This window comes from Tachypleus tridentatus, chromosome 12 (genome assembly GCF_004210375.1).
Source record: "Tachypleus tridentatus isolate NWPU-2018 chromosome 12, ASM421037v1, whole genome shotgun sequence".
Lineage (NCBI taxonomy): Eukaryota > Metazoa > Arthropoda > Merostomata > Xiphosura > Limulidae > Tachypleus > Tachypleus tridentatus.
The window spans coordinates 83,027,240-83,037,693 of NC_134836.1; the positions used below are offsets into that span (position 1 = coordinate 83,027,240).

At 34.0% G+C, this 10,454-nt stretch overlaps 1 protein-coding gene across 2 annotated transcripts in view; it reads right to left on the minus strand.

Moving 5' to 3' along the window:
- LOC143233831 (mitochondrial translation release factor in rescue) overlaps window positions 1-7,014 on the minus strand; it is a 32,026-nt gene extending 25,012 nt beyond the window's left edge. The window contains exons 1-3 of one of the 2 annotated variants that reach the window (XM_076470567.1): window positions 6,954-7,014; window positions 1,568-1,640; window positions 1,089-1,198 (exon numbers count right to left, since the gene is read on the minus strand). The gene's annotated coding sequence lies outside the window, so the exon portion shown is untranslated. Of the gene's footprint in view, window positions 1-973; window positions 1,199-1,567; window positions 1,641-6,953 lie in introns of both variants that reach the window. The other variant, XM_076470566.1, reaches the window with a different exon arrangement.
- Between the last annotated feature and the right edge of the window lie 3,440 nt (window positions 7,015-10,454).

The following is a 10,454-nucleotide window of genomic DNA, read 5'->3' on the forward strand; positions in this document are numbered from 1 at the left end:
TCTAATTCCATAACCAACTGCCAACCTTCCTGTTTTGTTTGAGCTTAATTATTATATCCTTGTTTGTTATGGAATCTGTAAATTCTCTTAAAATTACTTTTTGTTCTTTTATTTTTCAATCACATTTTTGGTCTTGTTCTTCCTGGTCTTCTTTCAGTTCTGTTTTTCCTAATCTTTTAAATTCCTTCCATATTCACAGTCTTCTTTAAATGTTCTGGTTCTGTGTGTTTGACCTTTCCATAGTTTGATCATATTTAGCAGGTTTCTCACCTCAGTTTGTATCCTTGTTGTGAAGGTATTCTCCAATGAAAGGTTAAAGTTAAATTATATTTTCATCAAAATAATCCCATTACTAACAGTGTTCTAACATTGTTTTTTTTGATAGCATGTTATTTTAAATTATTTGGTGAAATAATTCATTGTCAAGTCCAAGTAAATGATAACATATTAGTTTATTTCTTCCTTAATGTTTTTACAAAATGCCTTCACTATACACAGTTATAGGCCAAGTTTACAGATGATGTTAAATGCACTCTACTAATGTAAAGAATAAACTTGTATATAGCACTTGACACTTGAAACTGAATTTTTAGAAAGTTCTAAGTCTACTTATACTCATCATTGTGGCTTACCCTTTTCCTAGCTAAAATCTAAACTACAAGACTAGAATTACAGATTACAACATTATACTTAATAGCTATACTCATTACTGAATATTGAAGTACATAATTCACTTTGATTGTACATTAATTAACAAGTACATTAATTACATAATTATTTTTTTGAAGTTTGGCAAATGAAACTAAGTAGTAATACTGACATCACATAACAGTATGTATCATAGTGATATATGTATGGAAAAAAAAAATAGCTTAATGTTATGATTCAAATTACAGAATGTGCAGATGCCACATTTAACAAAACCTTTAGTACTAGCCATTACTACTAGGAAAGAATTGGCCCATTACAATACCTGGAAACTAAAAGTGCTTTCTTCTTTAGTGGTCAGATTCTTGTTCTTCTTAAATTCAGATCTTATTCTTCTTAAATAAAATTCTTTATCTGTTAATCTAAGGGTTTCTGAGTACCTCAACATATCCTTGTATAACTTCAATATTGCAGCTCTTGAGGCCATATTTTTCCTCGGACAGTTCTACTGTTTCTCTACACCTGATATGTTGAAATGCACATAAGTTATCTGAAAAGAACATCAAACAAGATATAGAGTACCTTTTCAAACATGTAGGAATACCTAAAAAGTAAATTATTTATTATTTGTTTGCTTAATTTTTTTATGCATAAGACAGTTGCAGTAATAGGATAAAAGCATAAACAGTACATGTAAACGACCAGTTGGTTTTCTTCTTTTGTCTACGCACTACTCAAATGGTGTAAAAGTCTGGTTCAATAACATACTTACACATCTCAACATACAAGGTTTATAAAGATAATAACATTAAAGTCACAATATTCAGCCTTATCTTTCATAACACTCAAGTTTCTTATGTGCAGACTATCAGTTCCTCTAACCACTTAAAATACCCAAATCAAATCTAATTATTCTTACCTTTAAAATAGGTCAAGTTTTGCTCTGTAACTTTGTCTTTTAAGATCATTCAAATACAATATCTGTGTACCATCTTCAACGAATATATATATATAATAAATATCCATTTTTTACTATGAGAAAACAAAAACTACCTTTATAGAATATTCTGAAACTAGACTAAATAAAATTTTATTCAATACTACAAAAACATTTCTACTTTAAGATTGGTTAAGCAAGTCTCTTTCAGCTGGTGAATGTAAGTGTATTACACGTAAATAATTTTGACCTTTTAGTTATTTGTAAGCACATGCATCTAAATTATAGGTAAATAACTTTAAGCCTTTAGTCATTTGTATGCATAGGGACACAAACTTCTTAAGCAGACCTATTTGCCTGCTATGTTAAAACATTTGCCTGTGATGGAGTAAATACAGGCTAAAAAGCTTGAACTACTATAAAATTCCATTATCACACAATACATACTAATACTTAGAATGTTAAAGGCACATTAGTTTTACAGAAGATTCACTAACTATTTTAAACAAGTTTCTTAATATATCTTTCAGATTTTTCATATTAATTGTAGGCAAGAAATTCTGAGTGGAGCAAAGCAATTAAATTGAAGGATCTATTGGTATTGACATATAAATTGACTAGTACTATAAGTCAGATTCAAATAGAGGCCAGTTTTTCATGAACTGAGCTGATGATATTTAAACAGTATTTAATATGATTTATCAGAAAATCTTTAAAAGAGAGAGTAATCCATTCCAAACCACCAAAATCACAACAAGAATGTAAGCAACACTAAAGCAGGTGAACTTTCTCCTCCATCTGAAGAAGTCTGAAGGGCAACACTCCAGGCTCAAAATGGCAATATTGTGTATGCAAAAGGAACAGAACTCATCCAGTTTGGAATTACAAGCATTCACCTTCACTCCCCAACCCAAGTGGGCTCAGAACATCCCACCTGCTCCTGGAATTATGGAGAGGACAAGGAACACTGCACTGAAACAAGGATCTAGGAAAGGACTGCTCTGTATTCAGAATTACGAGATAGTGGTTCTCCTTCCATAAACTATGTACTAAATCAACATTTATCAAAAAAAAAAAAGCCATGTGCATCACAAACAAATAGTTTCCCATAAAATCTGAACTGATATTATGAATAGGCTCCCACAGTGGCTAGTGTCTTTCCTACCAGCATCTGGGAAAACCATCCAAAGACCAATGTAGAAGGACTCCTACTTTACTTGAACACCCTGAAGGAAAAGCTTCTGTCCACAAATCCAATGACAGAAAGCTAAGTGTAGTAAGGACTTGCTAGCATCAATGGTAGAATCTGGAGGAGGGTGATGTGCACTAAGACGTCTTGAGAACCAGTCCCCTGGAAAAAGTGCATTAGATAAGCCAAGTTTGTAAATTTTAATAAAGGCACACTGATCCCAATTCAGTCTGATGATCAGCAAGAACAGGCAGAGTTCCCTTTAGTTTTACAGTTAAATTTGTTACTAGTGTGGTAAATTCCAGCACAACTGTCTGAGCAACACTTGTCACAGAATGAGATACAATGAAAAAAAAGAGAGAGGGATCAGCGACCCTGAAAATGAAAGAGGAGGACAAAAATATTCACTCTCCAAGTAACATAGCAGATGTTGTTAAAACAGCCACAATAAGTAGTTAAAAAACCTCAGAAGAAAAAACTGACAGTTTGTGTAAAGAATGTGAAAGAAAAGTATTGGGAAAAGGGCCAGATATATTTTGTAAAATGACCTCCAGTGAGTAACTGAAACAGGCCATAAAAAATATAAAAATGTGATGAACTGATGAGATGTGATTTTCAGAAGTTTCCTTACGTGTAAAGAAAATCCAGAATAAACAATATGGATATTTGCACATCTACCTGAAACTAAATGAGGATAAATATTGGGAAACCAAAGAATCCCAATAAATAACCTCAAAAGAAGTTAGTGCAAGTTACATCTTACCTCAGGGCTCTGAAACATAACAACTGCTCAATGTTTGATATAACATACAGATTAGAAATAGCTGGCAACAGAATTGATGATAGGGTTTTATCTCCTTTCCTAGTTGTCAAAGACTTAGTAAGAAAAGAATTAACAGGATATAGCAGACCAGTCCACATTTAGCGTAAACAACTCTGACATATGACATCTACAGACAAATAGAAAAAAGAAAAAAAAAAGAAAAATGTAATATGCATTATATGAGGCGAAAGGCTCAAATGGATGTCATGACAAAGCATGTAATACTACACTAATAGCCCAGTGAAGTAAATGAAAAGGCCATTTAGGAAGAATAACTAAACAACTGGAAAAAGCCAAATAGTACTGAAAAGTCAAAACCTTTCCAATGCAGAAAATAAAGAAAAATAGTTGATAAAGCTGTTTTACTTAAAATCACAAAAGATGAAGCAAGACCAAGCAAGGAAAATGAGATATGGTTGGCACATTTGGGGAAATGGGTTCAAATACCTCATGAGGAATATATATGTCTACTTTAGAAATCAAACCTCAATTAGCTTGAAAATGTTTGGGTGTAGAATGTTGGATCAAGGTTGCCTCAGGTGTAGCCAGAGAGAAAGAGGCACATGTTGACCCTCTTGAAGATACTGTATAAAAGGAAACCGTGGTTAGTCTGGCCAATCTGGGACTACCAACAGATCTGAAGTTGAACACAGAATTATAGCTAGACCTCTGAGCAACAGATGAATTGGGAAAGTGAAAAGATTGAAAACTATTATGTTAATAATAATGTGTACTCCTATATGCTACACAAAATATCTTCTAATTTCCTTTTGTATTTTGGATTCTTCTACTCTTAAATACCTAAATCAAATCACCTTTAGTTTTTCTCTGCTATAAAGAAAATAAGTTAACCTTTTGGTCTGGTGTCACAGCTTAATAATGAATCATTTTGGTAGAATGTTTGAAATTTTCAAATAAATCAATCTTTTATAATGAGAGGTTCAAAATTTACAAATTAGGCCATTTTGTTTTGTTCAAAGTGATGATCATTTAAATTTTAGAAGCATTAATTTGGATTACAGGAAATAAGGTAATGTGGATGAAAGTTCAAGCAAATCAGAATTATTGTTGTTGTTTTTCTATGAGTCCTTTGTAGTTCAATCTTCACATACATGTATTGAGGATTAAAAAGGCTTTTTTTCATAATAATATATGAGCACTTCCTGATGATGCTGTTGTAATGTATTCTATCACTGATTAAGTCTATTCATCCTACAACATTTCTAGAGACTACATTTACATTGACAGAAGTTGTAAGGCCTATGTTCATTAAAGTTTTCAATATAAGCTCTGCAATCAATTATAGGGTCAACTTCCTATACAATGTTTTCAATGCAAACTGTGAGAGAGATGTCTAACTTAACACATGGTGATTAACTTGGGTTTGAATTGCTTCTTGTGCAAAATAGTTTTACAAAGACAATGATTTAGATATGACTATCGATAATTTCCTGAAACCTTCAGCTGTGTACCTGTCTACAATGAAAAGGTCAGAGTTATATAGCTTATACACAGACTTGTAATTTCCAAACAAAAAGTTAAACAAGATACTAGGCTTTCATTTTATTTTTATGTTCATATCTTCTGTACCTTTACTTCTTTCATTTAGCTGGCACATCCCTTTTGTTTGCTCATGCATGGTGCTAACTCACACCCTATTTGAGTTATATTTAAAACAACTCTCAAAATATTACTAACACTGGGTGGCATTGAGATCTTGTGTCATGATAATTATATTCATATAAATGAGCTGGTTCTCATATGTAATATTTCTATGATAAGCTATTCAATTTATACACATACTACATATGGTTACATAAGTGTTATATTATTAAACAGATTAGCTACAAAATCTTGCTGCCAATGGCACTGTATTAATCATGTTTACTTGTCGAATATCCTAAAAGTTATATTCTACCTTTTTGTAAGGAGATAAGCAGATTTTCCTAGTATTTTATCCCTACAAAAAAAGTTTCAAAAAATTCCATGCATCTGGTACATGTTACAAATACTTGGCAAATTAATTTTAATTATATTAAATGCATAATTGTGTATTTGAATTATTATAACTGGATCACACCTAAAATATATGGTAACCATCTCCATAAGGGTCTGAAGAAAATGATCTTTGTACACTGATGAATAAATCACTTAAGGCAGTGAAGGTAGTGCTTTGTTGTTAGTAGTACAGTAAATAGACGTTTAGAATGTATTTACAAACATATTGATCCCAAGTCAAAAGGGTAATTATAAGAAACACAGTCAGTCATGCCTCACTTGAAATTCTGTGCATAGTTTGACCTTCTTATCTAAAAAACCCAATGCTGACATACTGGAAAGGGTTAAAGGTAGAAAAGTTATCTTACATGAATTAAAGATTAAATATAATTGAAGCTTTTCTTTGATAGATTGTTTAGGCAAAGCATTCATGATGAAACTTTGTAGAACAGGCAGTTGCCGTCAATTCTACAAAGTTTCATCATAACTGAAGTTTATGAATTACTTAAGGGATTAATATGGAAAAAATCCTCAGATTCAATTCCTTTGTGCTATATTTTGAAGATTACAGGCAGTGGCACACAAGTTTATCATAAGACATCAAAACAACAGGGTAGGCTCCAGTTAACTTTTCAGTTTTATTTTTATCCATGACATAGCAGCTCATAGGAAGCTTCAAGTTTTTACAAATACATACTTTTAGCTCATCTCATAGCTCCATCATCTTGACCAATGTGAAATACAATTACAGTTTTGGACTCGGAATATCAAACCCTTTCAAATGATGTATTTTACCATGCCCAGTTTATTCTAATCCTGCCTAAAAGTAAAACTAAAAGAATTTCAATTTCAGGGTAGGCTGCAAGAGATGCTAATGAGTAACAAAATCGTAGCATATATACGAGCGCCCCTCGTTCGGTGTCACAGGCACACAAAAATATAACTAATAAAAAGGGAAAAAGGTATTATAACGTAACTTATTTTAATACTGCCCAAAAGAATTTCCGGTATCCCCGATACTGTGAATTATTCTTGTTCCTAATAGTATGTTTGACTTATGAAAACAGTTGTATATTAATTACGAGGTAAATTAATTCTATTTTTGAATCGCGAACATGTAAACTTTTATGAGTTAAAACTAAAAGTTACATTATGCAAATGCAAAATTACAACTTTCACTTCTACTTCACACAAGTGTAATACAGCCTTCCACCAGGTACTGTACCAAGCTTAAATTACTCCCGTTGCTTTCAATTTTACTAAATCATAACTATTGAAATTCAGTTTGGCGCAAATAGCCTAGTTGCTTTAACCCATAAAACACTAAACCAACTAACTATTGAAAGTCAGTTACAAACCTACTACATATCAAAAAAATGTTCATTCATCTATAACCCTAATGGAAATGCTTGTGGCGGCATCTGTCAACCTTTACTAAATGTGCAAAAAAAATAATTATTTACATTTTTTTCCATATAAAAGAATATTTGTTTATTTAGCAGTGGATGTAATGTGCAGAATTGGTTAATAATTTGTATAACTCATTTATCTGCTCAATTCAACAAACAATACAAATAACATATAACTACTGTACATTTATGCGGATTTCGTAATGGCGGCAGAGGGATTAATGTGAAACATGATGCCGTTTGCAGACAAAGGCATTAATTTGTTGTTTACTTAATCAAAATAAATAGCTTCTTAAAGTCTTTTAAACATAATCTTGGGTCTTCAACTATTATTAAAGGAACTTAAAAAATTTCTGAGCAAATACTTCATTTGGAAACTGTAGAATTTTAAAAGCATTTTATTTGTTGAAAATTATTTTTCTGGATAAAATTTCAGTGCAAAAAAAAAGAACGTTGTTCAATGTAACCTTGCGTAAAGATGAGAGCAGCGGTGTCCTTCAAAAGTTGTATAGGTTATGGCCTATCCTATTTGTAATGGGAATGACCAGTTTCGTGGATTACAAATCACTTTGGATAATAAAATGTTTGTTGGAATTTAAGAAGCCTTGGATTTGACAATCTAGTACACGAGCCCAAAGTTAGAGCTCTATAGAAACGTCTGTGTGACATAAGTGTGTGTGTGTGTTTTTCTTATAGCAAAGCCACATCGGGCTGAGCCCGCCGAGGGGAGTGACATAAATAATTCACAAGTACACACATTGAAGTTTTATTGTATATATTAACAAAGACTGGTCATTTGGTTATGCTTATGTCCAGTCTCTGTATTTTGGTTTACATTTACCCACGTAAGTAACAGTGTTATTATCACTCCGTGATTAATATCTTCAGTGAATTTCCTGTTATTTTATCTGGTGAAGCTCAGACTTACATTCAGTTCACCTGAATATACCACACTAAACACTTAGGTATTGTTCATTCCTCTTCCTTTTGTTATTTGAAATTGTTTTGTTAACCACGCTGTGTAAGGTCATACGTCGCTTAAGTTTTCTAGCCATTCATCATCATCTGCCACTCAATTCCTTCAAGGAACATAGGGCCTCAATCACTGCGGTTTCTGTAACAGGTTTTTAAGTGAGTAGGTTGTTAGCCCACTGCACCTAGCCGTCCCGATTTTAGTAGTGTAAGACTAGAGGGAAGGCAGCTAGTCATCACCACCCACCGCCAACTCTTGGGCTACTCTTTTACCAACGAATAGTGGGATTGACCGTAACATTATAATGCCCCCACGGCTGGGAGGGCGAGCATGTTTGGCGCGACGCGGGTGCGAACCCGCGACCCTCAGATTACGAGTCGCATGCCTTAACGCGCTCGGCCATGCCGGGCCTTTCTAGCCATTATATAACATTAAATGTAATAGTTACGTTTAATAAAAAAATATCTGATAACTAAGTACATAAGAACTGAGTTAAGACTTTGAGTATTAGCCAAACATACTTATGAGTCACGGCTTAGTAATAAATGAAAGTCTTCGGAATATAGACATAAAATAAACAGTTGAAATCCTTTGATGGATTGCTTAGGCAGGTTACTCATGATGAAACTTTGTAGAATTGACGGAAACTGCCTGTTGTGGAGACATAAGTGTAGAGGACGATGTTTCGAAAGTCTTTCATCTTTCATTTTCAGATCAGTGTGTGTGCACGAACGAATGAAACTTTAGCAGTAGTTTAGTTTAGAGAGAGAGGAGTTTGAGAAATTCTCTCCCCAACAGCGGTGTTCAGGAATGTTGTAGTTCCTTTTCGTCCCCGCTCATGGAAGGTTATTTTTCTGTACGTGGGGATTTTCATACATTTTAATTTGGTTTATTTGAGGCAATGAATTGAAGTGGGGCAGTATAAAAATGTTGAGTGAGAACGCTGAGCTAGAAGAAACCCAGTAATGGCTATGTCTTGCATTTAAGAATCACTAAACAATGTCTCGAACTGGAGTAACAAATGGAGAGTAGTTTTAAATCCAACCAAAACACAAGCGATCACCTTTTACGGGAAACTAAAAAGACAAAGAAAAACTCTAGAAAAAGTAAAATTCTCAGTCGGAAATACGCCCATTAACATGAGCAAACCTTTCTTGGCATCACTTTCGACACAAGACTAGCATGGAAAAAAACATGTTAACAACATACACTCATCAATCAGAAAACGCATTTCACATTTAATGACTCCAACCAGCAAACACTCAAACTGTTCAACAAAGACCATTATTCAAATATATAAGGCTTACATCCGTCCGTTACTAGAGTATGGATGTCAAGTCACATATAATATGTCAAATAACACACTTCAGAAAAACCAAGTACAACAAAACAAAATACTAAGAGCAGCATACAGACTACCACCATTCACTCCCGTAAACTATATACACCAGATCAGTAGCTTACCAACTCTTAGAAACAGACTAACATAAATGTCATACAAATATTATTTAAAAGCAGAACACAGAAACAAACTAACTGCATCACTCTGTAAATTAGCCAGTGCACCAACCAAATATATTTCACCATACAACATATTTCAGCAATTACAAATCACACAACAAAGTATATAAAGGACTAACCTCACGTATATGTTATGTGTTTTTTTTTCAGGTCTCGGGCACAGGACAGGTAAATCTTTAGGTGCCTGTCCTGTGAAAGTGGGTTTTCTCGGAGCACTCCCGTTTCCCCTCACAGCCAACTCTTAGGAATTGGATCTTTAAATCCAAGTCAAGGCAACTTTATTGCCATGTCCTGAATCGGGTCGTTTCGCATTTATGTTCATGTTCATATTTACTTTAACATCTGCTTTTCGGGATCTGGTCTGGCTTGTTTCTCCAGTGCTACCTTTGTCTCGCTCATCAATATTATGACCAATCTCACTCCTTCACCAAAAAAAAGAGTCAAAACAAAAGAAAAACAAAAAACCCCTGCTAATTTCAATAATCTTTCACAAAAGGAAACGAAGATGAAACCACAACGTTCCTGATCACCCCAGTTGGAGAGAGAATTCTTCAGATTTCTCTCTCTCTAAGCTAAACTCCTGCCACGTTAGTTTGTGTTTGCGTTTGCTGAGCTAGAAAAAGGCGGCAAAAAGGAAGTGGACAAGTCAAGAGCTCACAGTCAGAAAAGAAGCAAGCCGCAGACCAATCCCGCTATAATCTGTGGAACGTCCCGTCGTCCGCCCACGGAGTGGCTGGAATCTATAAATCCAAGTGGCTCAGAATTTTTTTTGTGGGGGGGGGGAGAATAATGGGAGTGCCCCGAGAAAAACCACTTTCACAGGACAGGCGTCGAATATTCTACCTGTCCTGTGCCTAGAGCTGAGAAAGAAGAAACACATATAAACGTAAACATATATACATATATATACCTTATTTATGTTGTGTGTTTTATTGAGTGATTTGTGACTGTTGAAA